At 46.4% G+C, this 14,426-nt stretch overlaps 1 long non-coding RNA gene across 1 annotated transcript; it reads right to left on the bottom strand.

The window, feature by feature from the left end:
• Window positions 1-517: 517 nt before the first annotated feature.
• On the bottom strand, window positions 518-1,002 carry LOC311426464. The gene is made up of 2 exons (XR_014686782.1): window positions 822-1,002; window positions 518-790 (listed from the first exon to the last, which is right to left on the bottom strand). It is a non-coding gene; the product is annotated as an uncharacterized lncRNA (long non-coding RNA).
• Window positions 1,003-14,426: the final 13,424 nt, after the last annotated feature.

The raw sequence follows: 14,426 nt of genomic DNA on the forward strand, positions 1-14,426 counted from the left end.
CCTCTCAACAATAGACTGCGCAGCCTCAGCCAGTTCAACAAGTCCTGATAAGCTGGAATTCAACTGCTATAAAACAGCAACACTGAAAAGGGAAGGTGTGTGCTGTTGCGGAGCGGAGACTCCCCAGCCGCCCAGCGCTGTTTTGCTTGTGTCTGCTTACTTGATTAATAAAATAATTTCAATAGACCAGTAAATTGTGTGGTCTAATTTATAACACCGTCCCCCTCTAGATAGGTTACAGAAGACCTTTTTATTTACCTTTTGGCATATGGTACATCCTCTACATATGTGCTTCCCTAAAGTGTATATTCCTATACAGACATACTTTCTTAGCACAACATCACACATTGCTTGCACCTCCCAATGACTCTTCTGATGTAAACCAGTTAATATTTGCCTCATTATCACTTTATTCAGCATTTCTCTCCCATCAGGGAGTATCGATTTTCCTTCAGACTTCATGGCTCCTGATTCCTTAAAAAAATCTTTCTTTTAAAACTTTTTAGTTCTTTCTTAATTTTCAACAATTCCCTGAATCCTCTCTGCATTTATTCTTTGTTTTCCTTCAGACATTAGATGCCTTAAATACCTGACTTCTCTTTCTCCATATTGTAATTTATTTTTTTTTTTAATACTCCCAAGCCCTGCTTTCCCAGAAAGCTGAATAGCTTGTTAGTAGCTTTCTTCACAACTCTTTTCTCCTGTCCTGACAATAGAAAACGATCCACATATTTGTTAACATTAATACCTCCTTGGGAGGTTGTAATTGCTCCAAAATCTTTTTTTAGAACTTACCCAAATAGATAGGTGGCCCTGTAAACCTCTGAGGTAAAATTGTCCACCTATATTGTTGCTTCCGCCCCCATTTCAGGGTCTTTCCAGTCAGAGGTGAATATACATGTATGTTTGCTCTCAGGGCCAGAGAGCACTCCATTCATAACACTGTTATTCCAGTCTAACAATTTACTATTTGAATGCCCAATTTAATCATCAAATCCCTTCCCAACAAGTTAGTCCCTGCCTTGGGTACATACAATAATTACCCAGTGATCATTTTATCCCCTAGTCTCAGCTTGGTATCCCCCAAAAGTGGCACTGTTATCCCAGCCCCTTCTACCCCCATCACTTTTTAGGGTTTCATTAGTTAATTTAATCCCTGATACTTTACAAGTCAGTAATGACCTAGCTGTTCCCCAGTGGATTGGGTTTGATGGCAAGGTTCGGGGGGGTGTGAGGGGTGTAGGGGTGAGAAACTGCAGTGGCAGCCCCCGTGAGAAAAACCCAGAAACCTCCCCGTGGCAGATAAGGGACAATTTCATCTGGCCCCAAAGGGGCCCAGTGCTGCCCAGAGCCAAGCCATGAGCAATACAGTCCGTGCCTCTGTGAGAGCTCATCCACGAAAACAAACAAACAAAGAAACAAAAAAAAACCTGCTGCTCAACAGCAGTTGGGAGAGCGAGAACCCCCCCCCCCCCCCCCCCGCAGACACCTAAGTCAGTGCAGAAGGAGGGGGAGGAGGCGCTCCAGGCGCTGGAGCCGAAGCCCCCCTGCGGCCGCTGGAGAGGCCCCTGGTGGAGCAGGCTGTTCCCCCCTCCCCGATGCTTGGGAAACTGACCAAACACCACAGCAAATATGCAAATATACCAAAACTTCTAGACTGTTACTTAGATAATGCCTACATCACCTTTCCCTGCTCATTCAATTTCAAACAGCTCTGTTAAATACTACGTGACACACCTTTAACACCTTCAGCAACCCTTTTAACACTTCCTTTATCTTTTTCCAGCCTGTACTTTCCTAATACCTGCACCAAAGGCTCAGTCAGGGTCCAACTTAATTCCATACCTTTTCCCTCCAAGATACTGAAAGAACATATCAATATAGCATATTTCACCTCATTTTCCTTCTTTCCTCCTTCTTCCACTCCAGATATTCCTATTCGAAGTGGCCAGCCTGGCCACACTTAAAACATCTTATCAAAGCCTGTCCCTGCTAGGACTCGGGCCACAACACAGGCAGCCTTCTTTGCCTGCCATTCCTTCATCTCTCTTCCTCCCCTTTCCATCCTGGCCCTGACTCCCCCTTAAAATTTTATTCATCTTTCTCCAACCCTCTGCCTCACTACCTGCTGCACTGTCAATACCATTAGTTTCGCTCTCTCTTTTTTTTTTTTTTTTCCTTCTTATCTCCCCTCCAGACACACACCTCCAGGGCCTCCCGCAGGAGGGTCCCCCAGTGACTGTTCACTACATCCCCCCACCTTCTGAAGCATTTTCTGCGTATTTTGCCAGGCTTTAATCACACAATGAACTTTCAAGAGCCCTTGGGATACTGGGTCCTCAGGTCTCATCCCCAAGTACTTTCTCATTCTGACCCCCAAGTCTCTCATATGATTTCTGTGTTGCACACTATTATTATTCCAGCCAGGATTGGCAAGTGGGTATTTCTGCCCTGCCGGTATTACCCCTGGTCCTGGAGGATGAGCTCTTTCCCATTCTTGTATAGCAGCTCTCCTCCTGATCATTCCCATTTCTTTCCCTGTAAACAACATACTTATAGACATAATTCCCTCCCCCAAGAGTATAAGTCAGGTCGTAGGAACTGGTCTAATTGTTCAGCTAGGCTGTTGGGGTCCTTGAATAAAGACTTCCTCTCCTTCTTAAAAGTCCTAACCTCTCTGCTTGTAAGGAGGAGGGGTAGTTCACCTAAGAGGATACACAGTTAGTGTTAGTACTGTTAGTATCAGGGAAGGCAAAATTCTCAATATATCTTCTACCTTGTTCTAATTCTTGCCAGAGCCTAGAGTATGATACTTCTTTAGGGACAGTGTTAATTACAGTCCCTGTCTCCTTTCCTGGAGTGACTGCTGCTGCCACCAGTTCAATGTTAAGATTATAGGGAGCATAACTTGGCTCCTTCTCTGAAAAAGGAATCTTATTGTTTACACATAAATTTAAAGCCTGAATTTTCATCAGACCCGTATTTTGGCCAAAATACTGCTGTTTCCTTAATTGATTCTTTTGTCCAGACTGATACACAATATTTAACCTTTTTTTTTTTTTTTAATTACTTTTCTTTTACAATCCCTCTAATTTTGGGATTATGTTTCCAATTTCTTATCATTCTTCAGGAAGAACTATTAGTAGGCACTCCCCCAGGAACTCATATTTTCCCATTTTTCCTAACCCTCGCCAGTATGTGCTACAGAAATTTCCCTTCTGCAGTGTACCACACACCAATGTACTGAAAAATGGGGGTGTACCGCCAAGCACTTCCCTGTGCAAGCGTTACTGCACACCTGAGTTTACCAGATTCCCTGGTGTACTTCCAAGCACTTCCCCGTGCAAGGATTACCGTACACCAGATTCCCCTGGTGTAGTGCCAGCACTTCCCCGTGCAAGGGCTTACCATACACCAGATCACCTGACCCACAAGGCAATATTTAATATTTCTTACCTTGGTCTGTGCACAGAGTTACCGGATCGATTCTTAAAAACCCAGAGTGCCTACCTTCTTCCTTTCCCCACTACTTCACGGATCCTGCCTCTTTAACCAGTCTCGGGCCCTCTGTCAGCTTTCCGCAGAACCGCCACCCTCGATGCACAGGACCGCTGAAATCAGCGGGGCATGCCTTCCTGCTGCTGCGGCGGTGGGACTCCCCAGTAGGTGACTGGATCCCGGACGAGCCCCCAAATTGTGAGAAACACTCCGTAGCCAATAACTCAACAAATCAACAGTTCATCTGTCCTACTTTAAGCACTAGTGGAGGGAAAACGAACGATGCTGTGAAATGTGTTCATCTGATTCGTGTCAATATGGAACAATGCTAGGGCTGCATGGTATGATGAATGTGACCTTCATCAAAGGAAGGGTTAAAAGAGTTGTTGAAGGTGTTAAAGGTGTGGCATGTAGTATTTGACAGAGCTGTTTGAAGTTGAATGAGCAGGAAAAGAGGATGTAGGAATGTTCATAGTTCCGCCTCAACCCGAGGCCGAGATCTAGAGAGTTGTCACCGAAACAGAAAAGCAGCTAACTCTTAAAACAACCTGAGTTCATGTGTGAGCTCAGATTGCCAGTGGGACCTCTCAGGGAACTGTTGACAACTGCATTCCCCTGACCGACCCCACGCTGAGACTATAGTCACCCCGGAAATAATAAATGGTAAATACCAAAATCTGGTTAAATTGGGAATTGAGAATCTGTTCCAACAAGGTCCAAAAGAAACCCCTATGGAATTTTTGGACCAACTTTGAAATGCAATGGAAAACAAAACAAAACAAACAAACTAAACTGGAGAAAATAGGGGCTAAGTTAGAACAAGGAAAATGGACACTGCCAGACAGGCGAGAGAGATTGCCAAAAGCTTATGCGAAGCAAATATTGGAACGTTTGCATGCACAGACACATTGGGGTACAAAGGTGTGAAGTGATCATTTACTAAAACAATTTGGTTGTATTGTTGTTTTTTTTTTTTTTTTTTGAAATAGCAAAGCAAATTACACAACGTTGCTTAACTTGTCAGAAGATAAATAAGAAAGTGTTTTGACAAGCAGCCACTGACAAGCAGCCACGGGAGGGAGAAAAACAGCTTATAGGCCTTTTGAGAAAGTACAAGTTGATTTCACTGAATTGCCCAAGGTAGGGAGGATAAAATATCTATTGGTAATAGTAGATCATTTAACACAATGGGTAGAAGCTTATCCCGTAGCATGAGCTACAGCACAAATGGTGGTAAAAATTCTACTAGAACACCTGATACCTAGATATGGGATAATCCAGTACATTGATTCTGATCAAGGCACACACTTTACTTCTAAAATAATAAAATTATTACGTCAATCATTAGATATTCAGTGGGAATACCATACTCCGTGGCACCCACAAAGCTCAGGGAAAGTAGAAAGATTGAATCAAACAATAAAACAACAATTGGCTAAATTAATAATCGAGACACAAATGCCCTAGACAAAATGCTTACCATTGGCACTTCTAAACATAAGAACTAAACCACACAGTGAGACTGGATTATCACCATATGAAATGTTATATGGTATGCCTTCTTCTCAAGGGATGCCTCTAGGGAACAATGTAGTTGAGGATCATAGCATCCAGAAATATATAATTACTATTGGAAGGAGATTACAAGAGCTAAGAGAAATTGGAATGATGGCTCAAACACCACCTTTAGGATTTGCTATTCATAAGATACAACCAAAAGACAAGGTCTTAATAAAAAAAAACCTGGAGGGAAGAATCACTGAACCCCCGATGGGAGGGACTGTACCTTGTTTTACTGACTACTGAAACAGCTGTGAGAACAGCAGAAAGGGGTTGGACCCACGCATCCAGAATAAAAGGACCAGTAACTACCAAAACTTGGAGGGTTGAGTCTGCTCCTGGGGAACTGAAACTAAAGCTAAAGAACTAATATTCTGGCAACGAGGCTCTGCATGAATTAAGGGCACCAGATAAAGAGGACAAGCCTGAAGGGAGGAAAGGGAGAAGGCAAGACCGGGGCAGGACCCTCCACTGCGGTGTGTATGGTCTACCGAGGGAGGCAACCCCTATGGGTATTGACTGCTGAGTGAGAGGGCCTCGACTGGACTTCTCCCACACTAAGGTCAGGTTGTCCCGAGAAAATAACATAAGAACCTCTTTTTTTAAACCCATATAAAATTGTGATTTGTTTTCCAGGAGCTGGATCACCCCAACAGGCTGAATGGTAACACAAGCCTGAATCGACCCTGAAAGCGGGCCCAACCCCTTGATTGAAGGTGTTTGCCTATTATGATCCAGCTATGTGGGCAGAAGACAGATCCTGGGGCTATAGGACCCCAATATATATGCTTAATAGAATAATTAGGTTACAAGCTGTAATAGAAATAGTTGTAAATAAAACCAGAGATGCACTTGGATTAATTGCAAAGCAAAATACCAAGATGAAAACTATTTTGTATCAAAATCGCTTAGCTTTGGATTATTTACTAGCACAAGAAGGAGGAAAATTTAACTTTAGTAATGGCTGTTCAAAGATTGATGATGAGGGTGTTTCTTCCTAGTAGCTGATAGAATGCTATGTTTTGGCTTAGGATGAGAAGAGTACTGATAACATGCTGATGTTTTAATTGTTGCAGAGCAGTGCTTACACCAAGCCAAGGACGTCTCAGCTTCTCACTGTCCTGCCAACGGGCAGGCTGGGGTTGCAAGAGCTGGGAGGAGGGCCGGACTGCTCGGGGTTAGGCTGGGCATCGGACAGCGGATGGCTTCACTTTCCTGTTTCTCCCCCATCCCAGAGAGGGAGGGGGGGAGGTGAGCGAACGGCCATGTGGTGTTTAGCTGCCAGCTGGGTTAAACCACAACAGAAAGAAAAGCTGTAAATGAACTTGTAAAGGAAATGAAGAAAATTGCACGTCTGTCGTGGTTTAACCCGGCCGGCAGCTAAACACCACACAGCCATTCGCTCACCCTCCCCCCTCCCTCTCTGGGACGGGGGAGAGAAATGGAAAGTGAAGCCCGTGAGTTGAGATAAAGACAGTTTAATAAGACAGGAAAATAATAATAATAATAATAATAACAATACAATGATGATAATAGTACTACTAATAATAATATGTACAAACAAGTGATGCACAATGCAATTGCTCACCACCCGCTGACCGATGCCCAGCCTAACTCCGAGCAGTCCGGCCCCCTCCCCCGGCTAGCCACCCCTATATATTGTTTAGCATGACGTCAGATGGTATGGAATACCCCTTTGGCTAGTTTGGGTCACCTGTCCTGGGTCTGTCCCCTCCCAGCTCTTACTGCACCCCCAGCCTGCCTGTCGGCAGGACAGAGCGAAAGGCTGAGGTGTCCTTGGCTTGGTATAAGCACTGCTCTGCAACAATTAAAACATCGGGGTGTTATCAGCACTCTTCTCATCCTAAACCAAAACACAGCATTCCACCAGCTACCAGGAAGAAAATTAATTCTGTTCTAACTGAAACCAGGACATCTATCCACCCCTTATTCCATACCATTTATGTCATGCTCAGGTTACACTCTTTTCCATACATTCTAATTAGTCACCTATAGTAGTCATGGTAGTGATAACATACAGTATTATATAGTAATTAACATGGTACAATTCAGTTCATGGGCTATTCTCACCCAGTATTAAATCTCCTTGAGGTACACACCGGACCTCTCCGTTCTTTTGCATCACCCACCAAGTATATCCAGGTCCCTGAGCGAAAACAATTCCACGAATGGGTTTGCCTTTTCCTGAGGCAGAAGTAGCCCAGACTGTTTTACCCAGCATATTTCTTACATGCACTACAGGAACTTTATCCCCATCTACAGTACGTAACAGGTTTGATTGGGCAGGTCCAGCTCGGTTGGCAGATCCCCTAGTATTGAGTAACCAGGTGGCCTTTGCCAAATGCGTATCCCAGTTTTTGAATGTCCCAGCGCCCATTGCTTTCAATGTAGTCTTTAACAGTCCATTGTATCGTTCAACTTTTCCGGAGGCTGGTGCATGATAGGGGATGTGATACACCTACTCAATATCATGCTCTTTGGCCCAAGTGTCTATAAGGTTGTTTCGGAAATGAGTCCCATTGTCTGACTCTATTCTTTCTGGGGTACCATGTCGCCATAGGACTTGCTTTTCAAGGCCCAGGATAGTGTTCCGGGCGGTGGCATGAGGCACAGGATATGTTTCCAGCCATCCGGTGGTTGCTTCCACCATTGTAAGTACGTGGCGCTTGCCATTGCGAGTTTGAGGGAGTGTGATGTGATCAATATGCCAGGCCTCTCCATATTTATATTTCAGCCATCGTCCTCCATACCAAAGAGGCTTTGACCGTTTGGCTTGCTTGATTGCAGCACATGTTTCACAGTCATGAATAACCTGTGCTATAGCGTCCATGGTCAGGTCCACCCCTCGATCACGATTCCATCTGTATGTTGCATCTCTACCTTGATGGCCTGAGGTGTCATGGGCCCATCGGGCTATAAATAATTCACCTTTATGCTGCCAATCCAGGTCCACCTGAGCTACTTCAATCTTAGCAGCCTGATCCACCTGCTGATTATTCTGATGTTCTTCAGTAGCCCGATTCTTGGGCACATGAGCGTCTACGTGACGTACTTTCACAGCCAGGTTCTCTACTCGAGCAGCAATATCTTGCCACAATGCAGCAGCCCAGATGGGTTTGCCCCTGCGCTGCCAGTTGTTCTGCTTCCATTGCTGTAACCGTCCCCACAGGGCATTTGCTACCATCCATGAATCAGTGTAGAGATAGAGAACTGGCCATTTTTCTCGTTCAGCAATGTCTAAAGCCAGCTGAGTGGCCTTCACTTCTGCAAACTGACTCGAGTCACCTTCTCCCTCAGCAGCTTCTGCAACTCATCGTGTAGGACTCCATACAGCAGCCTTCCATCTCCGATGCTTTCCCACAATACGACAGGACCCATCAGTGAACAGGGCATATTTCTTCTCATTCTCTGGTAACTGGTTGTACAGTGGGGCTTCTTCAGCACGACCCACCTCCTCCTCTGATGATATCCCAAAGTATTTGCCTTCTGGCCAGTCCATAATCACCTCCAAGATTCCTGGGCGACTGGGGTTTCCTATTCGAGCCCGCTGAGTAATCAGTGCAACCCACTTGCTCCAGGTAGCATCAGTTGCATGATGCGTAGAAGAGACCCTTCCCTTGAACATCCAGCCTAGTACCAGCAATCGGGGTGCTAGGAGGAGCTGCGCTTCAGTACCGACCACCTCCGAAGCAGATCGAACTCCTTCATATGCTGCCAATATCTCCTTTTCAGTTGGAGTATAGCGAGCCTCAGATCCTCTGTATCCCCGACTCCAAAACCCCAGGGGCCGACCTCGAGTTTCCCCAGGTTCTTTCTGCCAGAGGCTCCAGGTGGGGCCGTTCTCCCCAGCTGCGGTGTAGAGCACATTCTTTACATCTGGTCCTGTTCGAACTGGCCCAAGGGCTACTGCATGGACTATTTCCTGCTTGATTTGTTCAAAGGCTTGTCGTTGTTCAGGGCCCCATTCAAACTCATTCTTCTTACGGGTTACTTGGTAGAGCGGGTTTACAATCAGACTGTAATTTGGGATGTGCATTCTCCAAAACCCCACAACACCTAGGAAAGTCTGTGTTTCTTTTTTGCTAGTTGGTGGAGACATAGCTGTTATTTTGTTGATCACATCCATTGGGATTTGACGACGTCCATCTTGCCATTTTATTCCTAAAAACTGGATCTCTCGTGCAGGTCCTTTAACTTTATTTTGGTTTATGGCAAAACCGCCTTTCAGAAGGATTTGGACTATTTTCTTTCTTTTCTCAAAAACTTCCTCTGCTGTGTCACCCCACACAATAATGTCATCGATGTACTGCAGGTGTTCAGGAGCTTCCCCCTGCTCCAGCGCAGACTGGATCAGTCCATGGCAAATGGTAGGGCTGTGTTTCCACCCCCGGGGCAGCCGATTCCAAGTATATTGGACTCCCCTCCAAGTGAAAGCAAACTGTGGCCTGCACTCTGCTGCTAGAGGGATGGAGAAAAATGCATTAGCGATATCAATTGTGGCGTACCACTTGGCTGCCTTCGATTCAAGTTCGTACTGAAGTTCCAGCATGTCCGGCACTGCAGCACTCAGTGGTGGTGTGACTTCGTTCAGGCCACGATAGTCCACTGTTAGTCTCCACTCACCATTAGACTTTCGCACTGGCCATATGGGACTATTGAAAGGTGAATGAGTCTTGCTGATCACTCTTTGGCTCTCCAATTGACGAATTAGCTTATGGATGGGAATCAGGGAGTCTCGGTTGGTGCGATATTGCTGCCGGTGCACAGTTGTGGTAGTAATTGGCACTTGCCATTGGCACTTCGACCCTCAGCAACCCCACAACAGAGGGGTCCTCTGAGAGACCAGGCAAGGTAGATAATTGTTTAATGCCCTCTGTCTCTACGGCAGCTATACCAAAAGCCCACCGGAACCCTTTTGGGTCCTTGAAATATCCTCTTCTAAGATAGTCTATGCCAAAGATACAGGGAGCATCTGGGCCAGTCACAATGCGGTGCTTTTCCCACTCATTCCCAGTCAGACTCACTTCAGCCTCCAATACAGTCAACTGCTGAGATCCCCCTGTCACTCCACAAATACAGATGGGCTCTGGTCCTTTATAGCTCGATGGCATTATAGTACATTGTGCACCGGTGTCTACTAAAGCCTTATACTTCTGTGCGTCTGACGTGCCAGGCCATCGAATCCACACAGTCCAATAAACTCGATTGTCCCTTTCCTCCCCCTGGCTGGAGGCAGGGCCCCCCTAATCCTGGTCAGAATCTTCTTCGTTTCTGTGTTTGAAGGACTGTCTGCTGGAAGTTGGAGCAGCAAACTTTTCAGAGAATCCCTTTTTCCTGATTGTTTTCTTTTGCAACTCACGTACCCGTGCCTCTAGGGTCGCGGTAGATTTTCCATCCCATTTTCTCATGTCCTCTCCATGGTCTCGTAAGTAAAACCACAGGGTGGCACGGGGTGAGTACCCACCATATCGTCTTCCTTGTGTGGATGAACGCCTACCCCTGATAGCTGAGACACTGCTTTGTACAGGTGCGGAGGAGAATAATCTCTCTTCAAGTTGGTGAACCTTTTCAGAAAGTTTCTCCCAAGTGTTCTCTTTTGGTCGGTGGACACTGGTTGGTTCAGGTGGGGAGGACAATAGATTCTCTTCAAGTTGGTGAACCTTTTCAGAAAGTTTCTCCACAGCTGAGATGCAGGCCTGTAAGGAAGAGGAGAGACTTTCTTCGTACTGCCGGAGTTGTTTAGCCACTTCATCCACTGTGGGTTCCTCATCCTCTTTCCAGGCCATTATTGCCAATGAGCTGGCATATGATGATGGTGCACTCCGCACAAACTTCCGCCACATGGGTCGTGTACACCTGACTTCATCTGGATCTTTGGATGTTTGTCTGAGGTCTGGATCCTCATAAATCACCTCCCGTACGGCTAATTCCCTCAGGTACTGGATTCCCTTCTCCATAGTGGTCCACTTGCCTGGTAGACATAAAAGTTCTTCCTTGAAGGGATACCTTTCCCTCACAGCTGACAGGAGACGCCTCCAGAGGCTGTGAGATTGTGCTCCATCTGCAATTGCTTTGTCAATGCCTGCGTCTCTAGCAAGGGATCCCAGTCACTTGGCTTCCCTGCCTTCTAGTTCCACACAATTGGCTCCAGTGTCCCAGCATCGGAGCAGCCAGGTGACAAGCTGCTCACCTATACAGCGACCAAAATCTTTTCGCACATCTCGTAACTCACACTCGTTTAGGCTTCGGGTAGTTACTGTTGATTTTTCGGCATCCTCATCTTCCTCTTCCTGAATCCTTGATGGCCCAGCGTCGTCGTCGTCGTCTCCGTCGTCTCTATACCTAGATTTGGCAGAAGACTCTCTGTGTTCTAAACGACCTGAATCTCTATACCATTTTTTCACCTTCTCTACAGGGGCAGCTTGCACTGCTACTGCTCGTTTCTCTGACCTTGTTACAGGGTCTGCCACAGAGGTTGGAATACCCTCTGTAGGGTCAACTTGCACTGCTACAGCTCGTTTCTCTGACCTTGTTACAGGGTCTGCCACAGAGGTTGGAATACCCTCTGCAGGGTCAACTTGCACTGCTACAGCTCGTTTCTCTGACCCCGTTACAGGGTCTGCCACAGGGGTTGGAATACCCTCTGCAGGGTCAACTTGCACTGCTACAGCTCTTTTCTCTGACCCAGCCACAGGAGCTGGAGCGGCTGCAGGAGCTGGAGCAGCTGCAGGAACCAGAGCTGGAGCGGCTGCAGGAACTGGAGTTGGAGCAGTTGCAGGAGCTGGGACTGGAGTAGCGGCAGGAACTGGAGCTGGAGCAGTTGCAGGAGCTGAAACTGGAGCGACTGCAGGAGCTGGGACTGAAGTGGCTGCAGGAGCTGGGACTGGTGCGGCTGCAGGAGCTGGAACAGGAGTGGCTGCAGGAGCTGGGACTGGAGCGGCTGCAGGAGCTGGAACTGCTGCGGCTGCAGGAGCTGGAACAGGAGTGGCTGCAGGAACTGGGACTGGAGCGGCTGCAGGAGCTGGGACTGGAGCGGCTGCAGAGTCCACCATAGGGGTCACAGTGGCTGTTGGATCTGTCACAGGGCTTGGAGTGGCCGCAGGGTCTGTCACTAAGTTGATAGCAGTATCAATGGCAGCTCGATAGGCATGAGCCAGGCCCCAGCATGTTACAATGATTTGTGTTACTTTGGAACTGCCAGAATCGTGACACCTTTTTTTCAAGCATTCTGCCAGTTTTTGAGGATTTTGCAGTTGTTCAGGGGTGAATTTCCAAAACACTGGGGGTGCCAACTGCTCTAGATGCCTGCCCATATCCTCCCATACTCCCTGCCACCCACAACTATACTGCCTCCGGGCAGATCTCCGGATGAGCTTCCTAAGTAGTTGTTTAACTTTAAGCAGAATCTGAAGTGCATTCAGGAGGCAGAACAACAAGACTATGCTGGTCTGAGTATCCCAAGGATATTCAATATCTTGGAGAGCTATTGTAACAAGCTCGGAGGATAAGAGGGTGGTGAAGGAGAAAGGGAGAGTGATCAAGTAAGAAAAAATATCTTCCCCTTTCCCCTCCACAGATTGACTCCCTAATGGAAAAAAACAATAGGTACAATTGCTAATAGTTTCCAAGATACAGTTTCCAAAATACAGAGTCGATGATGTTACTGAGTACAAATACCAAGTTAGAGTCATGACCAGATATCTCATCGTCTCATAAGCCATTGCTACAACACTCAGTACCATAATGATCTGAAACCAGGGCCCGGAGAGGATAAACAACATGACAGAGAGTAAATACGGAAAATAATGTACTATAATACTCAATTTGGAAAACAGGCGCAGCAGAGTTGAGATTAAAGCAATCAGCATTATGACAAGTGACTATTAAGCAGGTTTAATACTTAAACCAATTTTAGTTTAACACACTCTGGTCAGATCTGCCGTTATCTCAACCTTTCGAGCCCCACGTTGGGCGCCAAAAAAGACTGTCGTGGTTTAACCCGGCCGGCAGCTAAACACCACACAGCCGTTCGCTCACCCTCCCCCCTCCCTCTCTGGGACGGGGGAGAGAAATGGAAAATGAAGCCTGTGAGTTGAGATAAAGACAGTTTAATAAGACAGGAAAATAATAATAACAATAATAATAATAATAATAATACAATGATGATAATAGTACTACTACTAATAATATGTACAAACAAGTGATGCACAATGCAATTGCTCACCACCCGCTGACCGATGCCCAGCCTAACCCCGAGCAGTCCGGCCCCCTCCCCCCGGCTAGCCACCCCTATATATTGTTTAGCATGACGTCAGATGGGATGGAATACCCCTTTGGCTAGTTTGGGTCACCTGTCCTGGGTCTGTCCCCTCCCAGCTCTTACTGCACCCCCAGCCTGCCTGTCGGCAGGACAGAGCGAAAGGCTGAGGTGTCCTTGGCTTGGCATAAGCACTGCTCTGCAACAATTAAAACATCGGGGTGTTATCAGCACTCTTCTCATCCTAAACCAAAACACAGCATTCCACCAGCTACCAGGAAGAAAATTAATTCTGTTCTAACTGAAACCAGGACATCTATCCACCCCTTATTCCATACCATTTATGTCATGCTCAGGTTACACTCTTTTCCATACATTCTAATTAGTCACCTATAGTAGTCATGGTAGTGATAACATACAGTATTATATAGTAATTAACATGGTACAATTCAGTTCATGGGCTATTCTCACCCAGTATTAAATCTCCTTGAGGTACACACCGGACCTCTCCGTTCTTTTGCATCACCCACCAAATGTATCCAGGTCGCTGAGCGAAAACAATTCCACGAATGGGTTTGCCTTTTCCTGAGGCAGAAGTAGCCCAGACTGTTTTACCCAGCATATTTCTTACATGCACTACAGGAACTTTATCCCCTTCTACAGTACGTAACAGGTTTGATTGGGCAGGTCCAGCTCGGTTGGCAGATCCCCTAGTATTGACTAACCAGGTGGCCTTCGCCAAATGCGTATCCCAATTTTTGAATGTCCCAGCGCCCATTGCTTTCAATGTAGTCTTTAACAGTCCATTGTATCGTTCAACTTTCCCGGAGGCTGGTGCATGATAGGGGATGTGATACACCCACTCAATACCATGTTCTTTGGCCCAAGTGTCTATAAGGTTGTTTCGGAAATGAGTCCCATTGTCTGACTCTATTCTTTCTGGGGTACCATGTCGCCATAGGACTTGCTTTTCAAGGCCCAGGATAGTGTTCCAGGCGGTGGCATGAGGCACAGGATATGTTTCCAGCCATCCGGTGGTTGCTTCCACCATTGTAAGTACGTGGCGCTTGCCATTGCGAGTTTGAGGGAG

The sequence above is a fragment of the Aythya ferina genome (genome assembly GCF_964211825.1).
Source record: "Aythya ferina genome assembly, chromosome: W".
Classification (NCBI taxonomy): Eukaryota; Metazoa; Chordata; class Aves; order Anseriformes; family Anatidae; genus Aythya; species Aythya ferina.